Source organism: Ambystoma mexicanum, chromosome 3p, assembly GCF_040938575.1.
Source record: "Ambystoma mexicanum isolate Mex_15411 chromosome 3p, UKY_AmexF1_1, whole genome shotgun sequence".
In the NCBI taxonomy this organism is placed as follows: Eukaryota; Metazoa; Chordata; class Amphibia; order Caudata; family Ambystomatidae; genus Ambystoma; species Ambystoma mexicanum.
The window spans coordinates 1,047,028,758-1,047,046,619 of NC_090925.1; the positions used below are offsets into that span (position 1 = coordinate 1,047,028,758).

At 41.7% G+C, this 17,862-nt stretch overlaps 1 protein-coding gene across 2 annotated transcripts in view; it reads right to left on the reverse strand.

The window, feature by feature from the left end:
* LOC138581224 (protein-glutamine gamma-glutamyltransferase E-like) overlaps nucleotides 1–17,862 on the reverse strand; it is a 386,319-nt gene that overhangs the window by 294,138 nt on the left and 74,319 nt on the right. The window contains exon 2 of one of the 2 annotated variants that reach the window (XM_069652407.1): nucleotides 7,250–7,384. The exons of the other annotated variant lie outside the window; for it this stretch is intronic. The gene's annotated coding sequence lies outside the window, so the exon portion shown is untranslated. The remainder of the gene's footprint in view (nucleotides 1–7,249; nucleotides 7,385–17,862) is intronic. 2 annotated transcript variants of the gene reach the window in all.

Below are 17,862 nucleotides of genomic sequence, written 5' to 3' on the forward strand. Positions count from 1 at the left end.
GTGGTATGGGCTTACATAGATCTATATAGGTCAGCCAGTCTCCTTTCATTATTAGTTGGATGATGCTGCAGTGATCTGAAATGTTGTGTATGACACTTGCTCACTGACACTTTACAAAGAATACAATTGAGTTGTTTCCATGGCCATGGTGATGTTCTGGCACTGGGACAGTAATACCTTTTTGTAAGGCGCTCCTAAATTCCCTTCATTAGGGCTGTTCACTTGTCTGGGTGTCATGGACATGTAGTTGTTTTCATACCCGTAGAGATGGGAGTACACTGAATGTGCCCTTTTCGTTTGATCTCACCATGGGTCTCACCGAGGGGTCTGCAATAATCGTGGTCCACATATGTGTTGCCTTTGCATCCTTGCCACTACTGGTGTCTTCTTCGGAGTTCTGGCCCACACAGGATTCCTGGTGCATCTACAAGTACCTAGATTTAGACACCTTATATCGTGAAAGGTTCCCTTTATATCTGGGCTTGCACCTTTTGGCCTGCATTTTCATTTTTATATACCTAAGTAGCTGTTGGGAGTGGCTTCAGAAGAATGCAACGTCTTTTTCTCTTGGCATCCAAATACTCTCATGTTTGTAGACTTTGTGGACATTTGCTTCTAACTGTCTAACTGGTTCCTGAATAGCATTGCTTACTTGAATGGTAGCTTTGTGCTTATGAAATTCAGTGATGGGTATGGGACCCAATCTCAGAGGTGACACTGTGTCCAGACCACCACAGATGTTCCCATGGAGATAGCCGCTTCCCGATTCCCAATGTATGGAAGTCCGAGAGGGGTTCCATTTTCTGATGCATGGGATCCAGAAGGGCATCATCTTCAGTAGTGTAGTGAAGTATTCCCCACTCTAGCATCCTTTTGTACATTATCTGAAAATCCTTCAGTAGGGCTTGTGCTGTCTACAAGACATAGATAGGTAGTCCCACCATAACAACTTGCAAGTGCCGAAGTCACCTTATTCACTGGGTCGGTGACTGCTACCTTCTTTGTCTCAGTTGAAAGGTTACCTGTTAGACTAGTCAATACAGAGTCCATTTCAAAATGTATAGAAATAGAGTACTTCTCCTGGGCTAGAGGGATGCAGTTTCACATGAACCAGGGGAGCAATATGTTGTCAATTTCCCTCTACTCCATCAGCTTATTCAAATTGGTGTCAATCAGGGTAGCCCTGTCTTGCAGGCTGCTGTAAATGGTCTAACTGCAGGGTCAGTGGACATCAACAGGATGTCAGGTTTGGGGAAAAGCTAATCATCGATGTAACATGATAATCACATTTGCCAATGCCACTTGTTTATATACTTCGCTCTTGGTCCAACCGTGTTTTCCTCCTCAGATGTGACATCAGGTAGATCAGAGGAAGATGAATAGGAGGAGAGAGGAATGTTACTATGTTACCTGCCTCATCCCTTATATTTGTAGTGGCTTGCCCCAATTTATGTTCTCAAAGTCCCTCTGACTGCTCTATCCCACTACAGTTGACCTGCCTGGCGCTGCCTTTGCCATCATTGGACCAGCTGCCCCTCAGATCATGTGAATGATAATGCGCCTTGCCTTACATCTCCATAGTCTATGGCTTCCTAAGCCCATTCAAAGGGGGTCCTTCTAAGGGCATTGATTACTCCTGTTTGCCCGCATGTACACCTTGTTCGCCATCTTTCTTGCTTTTCTATTTTCCATTGTGACTGGATTTTTCATTCATCATGCTACTAGCGATCCCATTGTTACTCAATTGCTACTCTGTAGCTCTCCTCTTTTTCTCAAGGTTTTACCCTATTCCTGTACACATTTCTAGTGCTCTTCTTTACCTCTCCAATGCTGTCCTTGCTCTCCCTTCAATCTCATTCATACCCTACCCCCACCCGGTCTCTTTTTCCTATCTCTATTGGTCTATGGAACTCTAGATCATTGTCTAATAAGTCTCATGTCACTTTTGACCTGTTCCAATGAATAGGCCTTAGTTTGCTTTGTCATACTGAAACCTTGAGTTCATTCTCTAACACAGTCACGCCAGCTTCTCTCTATTCTCTTTCGTTGAGTTTTTCCCTCACACCCCACCCCTCTGGCTGTGATGGTGCAGTAGGGATTCTTTCTCACTCTTCCTGGTTGCACAAGGTCTCTCCTGGTTACTCCACCTCCTTTCTATCTTTTGACTATCACTTGGTTTCTTTTCTTAAACCTCAGCCAATTTCTTTCTTAATTGTTTATCACCCACCCAGCCCACTTCTCTCTTTCATCTCAGATTTTGATACTTTACTTTCTTCTGTTCTCCCTTCTATCGATCCCCTTTTTGCACTCAACAATTTCAATTTGCATCTCGATTCTACTCATTCTTCATCTGCCTTTCTTCCTTTGCTGGATTTCTACCATAGTTCCGCTTCACAGTTCTCTGGCTCCTCTCTTGGTCTGATATTCTCCTCTGTTCCTTGTAATGTCTTGGTTTCTTCTTATCCTGTATATTCTTCAGAACTTTATGTTGTCATTTTCTATCCTTTTTCCCCTCCTCTGTCTTTACTCACTTCTACAAAACTTTTTTGCATCGTGATCTCTACTGTTTTGATTCTTTCTCTTTCACCTCTACCCTGACCTCTTCTCTCCCTCATATTCATTCTTCCGCTAATCCATCTGCTGTTTCTGATCTTGATGTTCTCCAACCTACTCTTATATCCACTCTCAATTCTCTCTATCCTTCTCATCCTTTCACTCCTTCCTGTGAACCTTCTCATCCATGGCTTTCCCCCGCCCTTCTTGTTCTTCGTAATTCACTCCACAAACATGAGCGCTGGTGGATTATTCCCTCCTTGTATTTAGCAAAAAACAATATTTTCCTTCTTTGACCTTTTCTCTTTCTAAGCATACTCGTTGGCTCTATCAGCTCCTCAACACCATTCTTTCTCCTGGTCCACATGATCCATTTCTATCCTCGCCTCTCTCTGTGATTCTGATCTTGCTCACTATTTCACTACTAAAGTCTCTAACCTCTGTGTGTCCTTTCTCCCCCATTCACCCTTGTCTGATCCCCATTGCTTTCTGTTTCTAACCATTCCTTTACTGCCTTTTCTCCTTTCACAGATATCGATACTGCTCAGTTTGTCTCTGGTGCCCATCCAATTACTTATCCCTCTGATTCTATTCCCACATTACTAATTCCATTAGTCTATCCCAATATTCTTACTTACCTTACTACTCTTTTTAATCTCTCTCTCTCTCTCTCTCTCTCTCTCTCTCTCTCTCTCTCTCTCTCTCTCTTTGTCTCTCTCTCTCTCTCTATCTCTCTCTTCTTTGCTTTTCCCCTCACTTTACCTGCTAATTTTTGCCCTATTTCGTTACTTCAGTTTCTTTCTAAACTCTTAGAGAAAATTGTCTACTCTCAAATTTCAACATTTCTTCATCTTCACTCTCTTCTTCCTCCTCTCCAATCTAGATTCAGGCCTGGACACTCTACTGAGACTGCTCTGTTTCATGTCTCAGACTCTCTGCTCACTGCTCAGCATAATAAACTGTCCTTTGTTCTTATACTATTAGATCTTTCTGCTGATTTTTACACGGTTGATCATCCCACACTACTAGCTACACTTTTATGCTTGGGTATTACGGGATCTCCTCTCACCTGGTTTAAGTCCTCTCTCTCTGGTCATACTTATTCTGTTTCTTGGGTGGGTCAGCTCTCTTCACTCCATACTCTTCTTTCTGGTGTCCCTCAGGGTTCAGTCCTGGGCCCTCTTTTATTTTCTTTCTATACTAGTCCTCTCTCTTCACTTATCTCTTCATACAATCTCTCCTTCCACATCATTGTGGATGATTCTTAAATATGTTTCTCCTTTTCTGAGTTCAATGACACCCTCCACTCCAATGTTTCTGCTTTTCTTTCTGCCGCCCAAGCTTGGGTGGCTTTTCACTTTTGTGTCTTGAATTCCTCTCAAACTTAAGTTCTTTATTTTCCTTCTTCATCTCCATCTCCCCTTCCATCCCCTTCTTCTCTTCCTTTTCCCCCTACCAAGCTTCCCTTTTCAAACACAGCCCATTGCTTGGAGTACTTTTTGCAGACTCTCTCTCCTATTCCTCCCACATTTCCCTCACTGCCTGTAATTTTCACTTTATCTTTTTTAATCTTCATTGTGCTCACTCTTTTCCATCTTTTCAAGTCACTAAGTCACAAGTCACTTTTCACCCTTATTTTCTCTCGCATTGATTTTTGTTCTTCCCTTTTGATTGGACTACCGGCCACTCATCTTGCTCCTCTTTGTTCCATCTTTAATTTGGATATTCACAAACCTTTTGATCTATCTTCTCGCTCTTGAATTTCTGCTGCTCTTCCTTCTGCGGGTATTCTGTCCTTTGAGTCTTGTGTTCTCATTCGCTTTCACTCTATTGTTTTCCTAAATGTCTTCATGGCCTTGCTCCTCTTTATCTTGCTTCTCTTGCTTCCTTCTATGTTTATGTTCCAACTAGATCTTTTCGATCTGAATCCAATTATTAGCTGGCTGTTCCCAAACCCCCTGTGCCTCAACCCATTTCTGCTCTTATTCTCTGTTGGCCCCCCTTTATTGCAATTCTCTTCCTCTTCTAATTCGTTCTTCTCCTACTTATTTCCTCTTCCATACTGGTCTCAAAACTATCCGGTTCCTCTTCCTTATGACTTACTATCACATTGCTCATCCGTGATTGTATCATTGCCATTTTGGCAAAAGTGTGATATACATCACAATAAATGAAATGAAGTGATTTAGCATGATCTCAGGCCTTTAGCATTTACTCTTATACACCTTGAGGATGAATCTGTAGCGGAAGTGTAATCTGGTGCTGTCTAACAGAAAGCTTCCACTGCAGTGTCATTGTTCCAGCTGTAGATGAGAACTGAGCTTGCAACATTGAAGCATTCATTATTTCTGCAGTGCTAGATGCACATGCTCTCCACGGACAAAATGTGGGGTGCTGGAGAGCTACTGATGCCCATAAACTTCATATCGAGCCATGGATACTGAAGTGGCAGTCAGTGTCTGAGATACCTGCCTCTAAACCTTACCTGGGTTAAGCTTTGTGTGCATCTTGTCTGGTTGGCATTACATGCAGGAAAAAAGCAGGAGGTTTATCAGTATTCGTAGAACCCAGATAGGTGGAAAGAAAACACAAATATTTGAAATAAACTCCTGCTGGAGGGCTAGCCCCTTCAGAATTAGTTCTGAGGCAAGGCATGTGACATGGAATGGGTAATGGTTTGGATCACTGGAGTTTAGTAGGATCCATCAGCATCCTCCCCCATGTTAATACAAAGTCTGAGCAAAGATGGCGCAGTTGATATGTGGGGGATGTGCCAATAGAAGGAGAAATCTGCTCCTTTAAATCATGGGTCCCTGCTTCAGTATACCCGCTGTGTTATGATGAGAACATGTACTGAACACATCACACCTTTTAATCTTTGCTTCAGCTTTGTAAACTTCAAACTTCTGGGTGTGGTCGGAGACCTAAAATATTGATGGTTCCTTACCCATGTGAAGTCATACATTAGTTTTGAAAAATTGATTAGCAGACCTTGCTAATTAAAATGTTCATGATTAGCAAACAAAGATATTTGATTAGCAATTTGGTGCAATTTATTTTTATTTTGGCTTGACAATTTTCATACCCAAGACATAAAATGAGCAAAAATACAGCATTTGTGTACTTGATGAGAGCCTGGAAAATATAAAGTTAAGCTACACGAAAGGACACAAAATAAACAGAAAATGTTAGATGTTAGAAACATTTCTGGAAACTGAGTACGGAGTATGTTGTTGTGGCAGGCAGTTTAATTGGAAACTTCAGCTGGACAAAATGGCCCGGCCTCTTATATTAATATTAAATGATATCAATAAATATCGCTTTCGCTGTCAGACAGGGCCAGTAATGGCCCAAGCTACATATGCCAAAGCACAGGGTCACTAGCCTGCCACACTTGAAAGTGGTAGTTTTTGATATTAGCCCTCCATTCTACCATCTGGGCTGCTAACACTTTTTTCATTGTTAAGGAAAACAGTCTTTGCACGATTCACATGTGCCTACTTACCTTAAAAATAAAATACAAAAATGCCTGCGATTGGAAATATATATTTCTAGGACCTGGAGGTGGTGGGGAGGCATGCAGATGAGTGAAAGGTGGGAAGGATTCCAGTGAGGGGTGGGGGCAATCGGTAGACTCGGCCTGGGGCCCCAACACCAAGATGGCAGACACTGTAGAGGGGCAGGGGGTCAGCACACAACGCAACCAGTTACTTGAGGATCCCATCTACATTGCCAGACTCCTGATTGGTCAGTGGGAGTGGTAATGGTGCCCCTCAGGTGCTACTATACAACCTAATCATAACAGAAGGGAAATTAAAGATCTGGGGACTAAATATAGTGTATGATGTTGCAGGAGAGAGATAGATGTACAAAAGAGGTGGAACTGTTGAGGGCTCATTTGCTTAAACATCCAGCCTTGTATCTTCATTGTGCAAGAGGAAAGACAAAGCTAGAGATTAAGCAGAGAGGGTGGCATTTTAGCAGGCAGAGAACTGGGCAAATAATGTGGGAAATTGTACTTTGTTGACTGGCACCTTTAGGATACTTGTTTTAAAATGACAGGCTAATGAGATAGAATAAAAGGAGCTTGGGGTCAGCTTATAGGGTGGGGGTCAGCTGCACAAATATATGCAGCCAGCAGGTCACAGAACTAGATTTTCCATCACTTGCATGTGACTGTGAGACACTACATTTTCAAAAAGTGTTCTCTAGTGCTTGTCAATATGATACCCCTTCCCAATCAAATATAGTTCACATTATGAGTTTTAAATATAATAACCTAAACTTAAATTTACAGAAAAGCATTGTGCAACTGCAGTGTTTTATAGTAGCCATAATATAATTATGAGAGCGTGGAAGAATACCGTCAGGTTTCTCACAATAGGGAATAACATATGTGTGTGTGTGCGTGTAACAAGTGTACAAACTTGGAAATTAATTTACAAGCATTTAAAAGGAAGACAAGTTTCTAAATTTTAAGGATCAGTTTCTGAGGGTGGCCTGGATCTAATTTGTTTGATTGATGAGTTATATTTTTCTTGGAGGTGGTTGTTGTGGGACGTATTTAATGTATTGTAAACTGTATAATACATACATAATACAGGTGGACATAATAGAAATATGAAAAAAAGAACATATAAGGCAAGGCTCGCAAACAAAGCATCAGCCGAAGAAAGTGGGCAAGTACAAAACCTACCTGGGATACTTTGCCTGCCATATGCAAAGATACTTCATATCATTAGATATTGGAAACGTGGAAGGTGAGTAAATAAGTAGCACCAAACATGAGGCATTGCATCAAAGACGAGCACAACTGTAGATCAAATGAAGCCTGAAAAATTCAACCAAGGAGAAAAGGGGAAAAAGGAGAAACAATATTTATCAGATATACAGGGCCTGAGGTATTGTTATGTTATGTCATGTTATGGTATGTTATGTTAGGGTTTCTTGAATAGCACACTATCAATCGGAAGTATTCTGGCTCTTAGCCAAAATAATAATAATAAAACGAGATCAGCGAGGGAAAAGGAACGTTTTGAGCAGTTTCCTGAAGTGGAGGAAATCCTCAGTTAATATGAGGGAAAGAGGGAAGGAGTTTCCAGAGGTGGGGGCAGCCACCGAGAATGCTTGGCCGCCCACTATGGCCTTCCTAAATCGAGGAACCACCAGAAAACCCAGTTGTGCCAAGCGAGCTGGATTAAAATAGGCGAAGCATGGGAAAATTTGGGAAAGCCCACCACCAAACATGCAGCTGAGTTCTGCAGAATCTGGGGCCTACAAATATGGTATTTAGCCTTAGCAAGAAAAACTGCATTCAGTAACCAAGGACTCCCAAAATTGCTGTGGGAATCACGATGCCTCGATACTGCTGGGGAAAAAGGGGATCACCTTTCTAAGCAATTTGAGTTTAAAGAAGCCCGATTTGCAGATGCGCTGGCCTGACGCTAAGGGGATAGAGAAGCGCAAATTTTAATGCCAAAATTGTTTGGGGAACCAACAGACACTGGCATATTCCCAAGTCTAATAGGCCAGAAGTCGGAGGTCCAAGCCTAACTCTGAGCTAGATGGCCATTGGTCATAACCTCAGACTTCTTGCCATTAAGCTTGAGCCAGTTTGCACTCATCCAGCTGCTGATAAGCGCATAAGGGCTTAACTGGTGTTTGAATAGGCCCAGCATTGCAGGATCACTGTCCAAAAATAATACATAGACAAGGAAATATCGTATTACAATCACAGAAACCTGTTTCTTGTTGAACTCTTTGAGGCATACAAAACATGCTTGCATAAGAGAAATAATGGAAACAAGAAGAATTCAATCAGAGATGTAGAATTTCCCAAAGAGATATAATACTAGAGAACGAAGAGGCAAAAATTGAACGATAGTAACATAAAGCAATTTTTATTTCTAGAATATATTTTACCCTTAACAATCATTTGAATGAACCAGCACCTCTGATTTAACACCCCCTAGTACACATTCCGACCCCAAAATTCTGGGACAAGAAACAGGCTGTTTTTGAAATGGCGATTTTTATATTTCTTTAATTAAAATAATATATCGAACCCAGGGTGGTTCCCTAACTTTATGGTGGGGAAATTACCAACAATTTCACAGACAGTGGCCCTTATTAGGACCCTGGCGGTAAGGGGTTTACGCCAGCGTTAGCTGCGCCGACCCCTTACCGCATACTACGAGTTCCCAAAGCGCCATGGTCACTTTTACGCCCGCTTTTTGCGGGCGTAAAAATCCATGGCGCTATGGGACCTTGGTGTTAATTACGCCACCGTAATGTACGGTGGCGTAATTAACGCCTTCCCCACTCCCATTGAGCCCTATGGGGCCGAAATGGGAATGGGGAAGGGTAAATGGGTCAATGGGGACTTACCGCCCCGCCAACCTCGGAATGGGGCGGTAAGTCCGCCATCCGCCATGGCGTAAACGGACTTTACGCCATGGCGGAAAAGTCCGTCGATGGCGGAAAAAATCCGCCAGGGTCGTAATGAGGGCCAGTTTGTCTTACAGAAAAAATACCTACATGCAAGGGTTTTGCTACTCAGCAACACACATACAAACATACATTCATTTAAATCAAATCATATACATATATATATATGTATATATATATATATATATATATATATATATATATATATATATATATATATATATTATATATATATATATATATTATATATATATATATATATATATATATATTTTAGATGAGAGAACAACTCTATGGTATTCAGCCACATGACTCTGTAAATTGTTGGGATGCACTTACAACGTACAGGATCCCAGCCAGGCCAAACAATTCTGGTTGAAGAAGCTCTATCAGAACGAACTATCGAGGGAGCAGATTTAAGGCAGAGCGGCAGAAGCACACGTTGTTTTTGTTAGGTTTAAGACATATTAGATACTCACATATAGCAATGCTGAAATAGCAACAAAATGTATCATTGTTGTGGTTGAAGATGTCATAGATAGGGTAGCATATAGGCCCTGTGTTTTAAGTTCTTTATTAGCAGAAACATAGTATTGTGTGATGTGTGGAAGAAACCGAATTAGGTGGAAAATGGAGCCAGCATGGCATCGTGGTAGAAGCGAGGTCAGTGTTTTAACATGGCAGGAGTGTTGCCATTTTGGATGTTAAGGCCTAGCATATTTTTAATAAAATAGAACGCAGGCCGTGATGTGGAGCAGCGGCTCTGTGAGTTCAGCTCCAAAAGCAAAACTCTTTTCCTATTCCCCAGGAGGTAAGCCAAGGTCAGAGGCACTCCTGGTACACAGTTAAGGGCTAATTGTGTCCAGCTGCATAGCATGAATAAGGTGGGAACGGAATGTGAGCTGGTAGACATGCGACCTGGACAAATTCGTGAGAACAGGGCATAAGGTCTTGTGATGCCAATGGGCAAGATGAAGATTTAGCTCACTACTGCCCTCCCCAAAGAGCGGTCCTCCCATATGAATTACAAGTAGGCATATAAACAAAAGCATACAAATCCCTGAAATTCAGACACAAGAGCGATGCCCCGGTCATGTCATTAGTGGGCACCTGGGATTCGAAGGACATAAGGGGGAGACATGTCTGGAATGTTTTGTGATTTGGGATAAGAGGAGCAAAGGTGATGGCAATAAATTAAGTACAAGGTTGTGGAGGTTCACAGGCACCGTATTGACAGAAGGCCTGCCTGCTCTTTGGAGCAGGGCGCTTCTCCCAGATTGTGTAGGCCACTGATGGGACCCCATATCAGAGGTACTTAGGAGAATGCATAAATGTAAGGGTAGCTTTGCGGGAGAAAACAATAAAGGTGGACTGGGTATGTGTGGAGTGATTTGTTGGTGAATGGATGGAAGGTGAAAAGCCACATGGTGATATATAGCGGCTTTATGTTAGATGACATCACAGCATATTTTATGAGGTAAAAGATGAAGCGTGAGTAAACAGGCACTTCTCTGATTGTGGAGGAAAGTCAGCGCTGCAGAATTAAATAAAAGGTGAGGTCCATTATATGGAGTACCTGGGAGTGTGGAGAGGTAAATACCCTGATACCAAGCCAAGGGGCTAGAGGAAGGGTCTACACCATTTGTAAATAAAGGTGATTTTGGTGTGTGGACCCATTATATGGCGGGTCCAGGATTCCTTTGCCTGGCATAGGGGGGCCGGAGGAGATTTCATGTGTTTTTGGATGTGTTATGATGTGGAGTAGTGATTGCTAGGGTGTGTGAGAAGTTGTCTGGGGTATTGTGTGGTGTGTTTAACAAAATGGATGGGGTGGGAAAGATGATTTCTTCACTTTTCCGGAGCTTCATCTACTGAAGGTACTTGGGTGAAAATGCAAATTGAGGATTCTTCAAAGCAACCACTTGCTTTCCAACCCGAATTTGACAATTGAGAAAAATGAAAAATGAAAATGCGAGACGCTTTGTTTTATCTGAGCATCATTGGCTGATGTATTGATTGTTTGCCGTTTTCGCAGCGATTTAAAATATGGCTGCCGCATTATTTTGAAAACAGTGGCTGCCTCTCTGGGCCTTTCCACCCTCACCTTATTAGTGATTGGCCACTAGGCCAGCCATATTGGCCAACTGTCAGGAAACAACCTTCATCGGCCTTAAAAGCACATGACAGTGCTACCCCTGTTCCCTCATCGTTTTCGTCTCAGCGGTCGTGCTCAACTCTCAGGGAACAGTAATGTGTGAAACGGAAGGTTGTCAAACCCCCAACACGATTCAGATCTTTTTAGGCAACATTGGGGGTTGCCATGGAAATGCTGGCAGCCGGTGCACCGGTCTTCACTCGCTCGTCTGCGGCAGCGCCACATTCAGTGTTCAGGTGTGCACCGGCTACGCCTTCAACGTGTCAGGTGATTTCTATATTAACCCCTACCAAACCACAGAGCGGTGCTTCTAAATTTGGTTACAGCAATGTTTGTTGTACTCTGTTACTTCTTGCCCTTATTGGAATTTTGGACCCTGTTTTGCATACTGGTTTTGATTCTGACTTGCCCTTGCCTGCTCTACGCATGAAAGTTACGACTCAGAAAGCTCAACAGAATTGCTCTTTCTTGCTCCTTATATGCCCGACACCTGGTATTTACGACTCGGAAAGCCTAACGGATACTGCTTTTGCCTTTGATTTTGCTTACGGTTCACGACAGTAATGTTCCGACCCAGGAACTATCTATGGACTCCTATTGCTGCGCAATTGGTATCAGTTGCTTTGTTTTCTTTGGGAACTTTGGGGACATTTCAGACTCTGGTTTCAATACCTTATCCTGGAGTGCTGGGACTAGAGACTTCCATAAAGAAAGCAGGGGTCTTGAAGTTAGGCATCCTTGTGCCGGCGGTGTTAGGGTTTTCCCGGAACTCATTGGACTACATTTCGGGCGTCCTCGTGCCAGCGGTGTTAGGGTATACCTGTTCTTCTCTGCTGCACTTCTCAGCCAAGGACTCTGACCTGTTCAAACATGCAGTCATTGGTAAGACTATTATCCTTTTTGCTCCTGTTACATAGCACTTAAATTACATTTTAGCATAACTCAAATTTAGCATCTTATGATTGCTTATTCTTGGCCTAAAGGATCACGCCTCTCTTGATTGGAACAGGGAGAATCAGTTACGTTATCCAAGACATTCCTGTTCTTAAACACAAGTGAGTCTAGTGACTCATTACTCTTGTATCACATCTGTTATGGTTTGAGATACTGATTGTGTGTTTTTTCTTGCAGCCAGCTGTATTCCGGGGTGTTATCCATCTTTTGGTCAATAGATCTCTCAATCTGTCCTTTGGTTCTCTTGAGAGCTATATTGGCAGAAAGAATCCGTCAACTACATAACGTGTTCAAACTGCCAATAGACGCAACCGGTTGGATACCGTTGCGGGGTATCTGACATCAACCGGGGACCGGCACGCTTGGCCAGCCCCCCTTCTTCAAAGACTCATTGCATTATCCCTTGCTGCCATCCATCTTCTCCCTGTGCAGTGTTCGTATCTGCAGCTGCTCCTTTCCACAGAAGCCTGGCTGCTTTCTTCACTTTTCCGCAGCTTCATCTACTGAAGGTACTTGGGTGAAAATGCAAATTGAGGATGTTTAAAAGCAACCACTTGCTTTTCAACCCAAATTTGACAACTGAGAAAAATGAAAAATGAAAATGCAAGTCGCTTTGTTTTATCTGCGCATCATTGGCTGATGTATTGCCTTGCTTGGCAACGTTTTACTGTGCTGACTATTCAACCCTGTTAGTGCAATCCGCCTTTGTTTGCCATTTTCGTGGCGATTTTATAAATGGCCGCTGCATTATTTTAAAAACAGGGGCTGCCTCTCTGGGCCGTTCCACCCTCATCTGATTAGTGATTGGCCACTAGGCCAGTCATATTGGCCAACCGTGTACCGGCAGGCTTTAGCCGGCCAGTTGTTCTAAGGCCCACTTTTAAGGGCCATGTCAGCTTCCCTGTCCGCTACCAGGACGCTACATACAGCTTCTACCACAACCTGACCCTCCCTGGAGCTGCCCGTTCACTCAGCCATGATTTTGGACAACCAAGTCCCTTGTGCTTCCCTCTCCATGGGGTAGTCTCCCTTCTTCTACCTACCCTTTCTTTCTTCCCTGCATTGATCTTCACTCTTCCCTCTGCTTGCATCAACTGGTCTCCCTTTATGCTCTCAACTGCTCACGTCTCAGCACCTGTCTCTAACTCATACCTCATTTCTTTTACCTCTTTTGCCTTAGCATTGCCTTTGAAAGTCAAATCTGGGTGTGTTTTGCAATTGAAATTTGGGTTGTTTTTGGAAGTCAAATCTGGGTGTGCTTTGTAATTGAAATTTGGGTTGTTCTTGAAAGTCAAATCTGGGTGTGTTTTGTAATTGAAATTTGGGTATGTTTTTCACATTACTTTTGGCCCTCAATTGTAACCTGCTAGCCCAGTGACTGTTTCCTTACCGCCTTCCTTGCATATTTCTCCTACTGGGTTTGAAAAGAACAAACTGCTTGATTACCCCTTTCCTAGTCTACCTTAAAGAGTGGTCAGTGAGAAGAGACAAGAGGATTGATTATCTAGTTCATCTTTCCAAATAGTTGTGCCAAACAAGTAATCATTATAAAAAACACATTTTAATCAACAAACAATTCATTACAAAATGATATGATGTATGCTTTCCCGCAACATCACAAACATTCAGAGATAATTAAAACTTCAATTTAAAGAAAAACAGTCCAACAATTATTGCATTCTTGTGCCCAAAAATTTGGATTGTGTTAGTAAGTGACATTCATCATTTATCACCATGACATCATAATTTTTACCACATGCTATTGTGGCAGGGGAATACTGTCAATGTACAGCAAAAGCTAAAAGTTCATTTAGGAGAAAAAGATAACGTTTCTGTGGTGTCTGTGCGATGTCTACATATGTTTCGGCTGAACAGATGTCATCAACACCTTCCCTGGTGTTCTGCTGTTTGCTTTATAGCCCTTTTTCGAGGACTTGCAGACATTCTATTTGGGGTATACTAGTGTATAAGGCCACCACATCCAATGTAACTAGGATGTCGCCTTTTTCAATACGGATCTCCTCCAGGATGTTGATCATACTGGTGGTGTCTTTTATGTAGGATTTCATTTTTAACACATAAGGTCTTAAGAACCAATCAACGTATATGGACAGGGGTTCCAAAACCGAGTCTATGGCAGAGACTATTGGTCTCCTTGGTGGTTTTACACTGTTCTTATGCACTTTGGGCAGAAGATAGAAGGCTGGAATGGTAGGGTTGGTTTTCATTAGAAACATTTTTTCATCATGGTCTATCCATCCTTCTTCTTGGGCATGTGACATCAAACTTGATATTTCGTCTGCAATCACCATAAAGGAAGCAATTTCCTGGTTTTAACTACGACGGGGGGAGCGTTTTATGGAACAAAGAGGCATATGATGAAGAAGCAAAGTCCCAACTTTCCAATCAAAAATTTTACAAACAACTACCAGGAGATCAGACACAAAGATTGAAAGACGAAATATCAAGTTTGATGTCACATGCCCAAGAAGAAGGATGGATAGACCATGATGAAAAAATATTTCTAATGAAAACCAACCCTACCATTCCGGCCTTCTATCTGCTGCCCAAAGTGCATAAGAACAGTGTAGACCCACCAGGGAGACCAATAGTCTTTGCCATAGACTCGGTTTTGGAACCCCTGTCCATATACGTTGATTGGTTCTTAAGACCTTATGTGTTAAAAATGAAATCCTACATAAAGGACACCACCAGTATGATGAACATCCTGGAGGAGATCCGTATTGAAAAAGGCGACATCCTAGTTACATTGGATCTGGTGGCCCTATACACTAGTATCCCCCAACTAGAATGTCTGCAAGTCCTCGAAAAATATCGGAACCAACGAACTATAAACAGCAAAAGTGTTCCAACCGCTTTCACCTTAGAATGCGCAAGACTTGCTCTAAGGGAAAATTATTTTCTATATGAAGAAGTATTTTTCAATCAAAGACACGGGACAAGTATGGGTGCCACGTTTGCACTGGATATTGCCAACCTGTATATGGACTCAGTCGAAAGCAATTCTATTTACCATCTGAACAACCCGTATAAACAGAACATAAAAGCATGGCACAGATACATAGATGACTGCTTCATGGTTTGAAGAGGTCCTCCTACCCTCCTTGAGGAATTTCATCTATGGCTCAATCAATGTAACAGCAACACCAGTTTTACAATATTGTATGACATCGCTAAGATCCCCTTTTTAGATTTGGAAATCAAGATACAAGATGATGGGACACTCACAACAAATCTCTTCAGGAAAGAAACAGACAAAAACACGCTCTTGGAATACAAAAGTTATCACCCGGCGAGCCTGAAAGCGAACCTCCCCTTTGGCCAATTTTTAAGAGTCCGGAGAAACTCTACTAGTCTAGAAGATTACAAAATTCATGGAAATCAACTAAAACAACGCCTCAAACAAAGAGGATACCCTAAAAACCAAATCAATACGGCCTACAAAAGAGCCAAAAATAGAAATCGAGAAAATGTCTACACCCAATGGAGAGAACAAAAGCGGAAAAAGTAACGTGTGTTACCACTTTCAGTCCCATCAGCCACAACCTACGGAAATTGGTTTTGAAGAACTGGCACATCATTAAAACGGAAGACTTCGTCCCAAAACCACACAGATTTGCCTTCAAAAGACAATATAATCTAAGAGACAATTTAGTCCACACGTACCCTAGAGAAACCAAGAACACGGAGACACAACGAACTCTGTGAGATCTGCCGCCTGTGACCGGACATTTTAAATGTGGCAACTGTTCAGTATGTCCCCTCACTAAAAATCTAGAAAAAATTATGTTAAAAGGGAAATTTTGGCAATTCCAAACCTTTACCAACTGTGCCTCACAATTGGTGGTGTATGCCATCCAGTGTCCATGCCAACTATTATATATTGGAAAAACTAAAAGACAGATTAAAATTTGAATTGGAGAGCATAGATGTAACATCAGAAATCAAACTCCGAATAAACCCCTGGTGGCACATTACACACGTCTAAAACATAAACCATGTGAAATTTTCTGGTTTATAATTCAATCAGTGCAAACATCCAAAAGAGGTGGTAACTGCGATTTGGCTCCACGTAAATGTGAACAAAAGTGGATTTATGATCTTGACACAGTTAAGAATGGTTTAAATTCTGCTGTGGAATGGGGAATTTTCTTCGAACTTTTTCTAATAGTACCCACATCTCAAGAGTCTTCTCCCATCTGAAATATTACAACTGCCTTTGGCATATTTATGGTACTCAGTGGCGCACACAATGGATTAGAATCATCTTACAATATGGGCGAATTAAAACATGCAAAATAGTAAGAACAACCCACAGAAGAACATTGATAATAATGACAAACAGAGCCTTTTCTGCTGGCCACTAACAAAAAGTTCTTCCACCCAAGATGGCGGACGCAATTCAAGCATGCATTCTAGACTATTGAGCGCGTCAGTACATGCTCATGTCATCACTAAACGCCCGTAAACAGAGGAGCGCTTGAGACCCTCACATTGTACCACAGAGTTTCACCAGCGTGGGCATCGTAAGACTGTTTTCTCTCGCAGGATAACATGCGAGAAAAAGGTAAACCCCTTGTTGATGTTTTGATTATGAACTGGGTTAGAAAACAACATAGGCTGTCGCCGCGTGTCCTCAATGTCTCAAATGTTTAAACCTATATGGACCGGGCAGACACAATTTTTTACTCTAATAAATACAATTGGAATTTTGTTTCTAAACAGAGGCAAAGCACAGACAAGACGAATTCTGTCTGTACCCTGAACTATTGCATGGGGTGACCATCTAGCTCCATAACGGCACGACAACAATTAACAGATCGTTAAGACTCACGCAGGTCAGTACTTGACCCCCCTTTTTAATTACAACCTGTGAAAGTAGATTCAACTTTTTGCAAAAGATATACAGTAATACATGATACGAATCCTTTTTCACAATAGGTTTTGCGCACACAATTGAAGAAGTGCCTAGTAGGATCTAATCTGAATATAAAATCAGAACACGAATTATAGTGCAATCTGCAATCAACCTAAAGAAAGCAATTTCCTGGTTTTAACTACGACGCTCCAGTCTAACCATATTAAGATCAAAAAGGTCAGTAGAAAGCATGTCTGTAGAAAATAAAAACTTCTACAAAGTATGAAAATTGGCAAAAAGTTTTTAAAACCCTAGAAATGATTGACTAAAACAGGTTTATGAATTTCTTCTCCTTTTCTTTTTACTCTTTTAGTGTCCAACTATATTCTGACACTTTGGGGATTTACCTTGAATTTTTTGTCAATCCATTAAAACAACGTACCGTCCTGAAGAGGGCTATAAATCAAACAGCCGAACACCAGGGAAGGTGTTGACAACATCTGTTCAGCCGAAACATATGTAGACATCCCATAGACACCACAGCAACGTTGTCTTTTTCTCCTAAATGAACTTTTAGCTTTTGCTGTACATTGACAGTATTCCCATGCCACAATAGCATGTGGTAAAAATGTTGATGTCATGGTGATAAATGATGAATGTCACTTACTAAGACAATCCAAATTTTTGGGCACAAGAATGCAATAATTGTTGGACTGTTTTTCTTTAAATTGAAGTTTTAATTATCTCTGAATGTTTGTGATGTTGCAGGAAAGCATACATCATATCATCTTGTAATTAATTGTTTGTTGATTAAAGTGTGTTTCTTATAATGATTACTTGTTTGCCACAACTATTTGGATAGATGAACTAGATA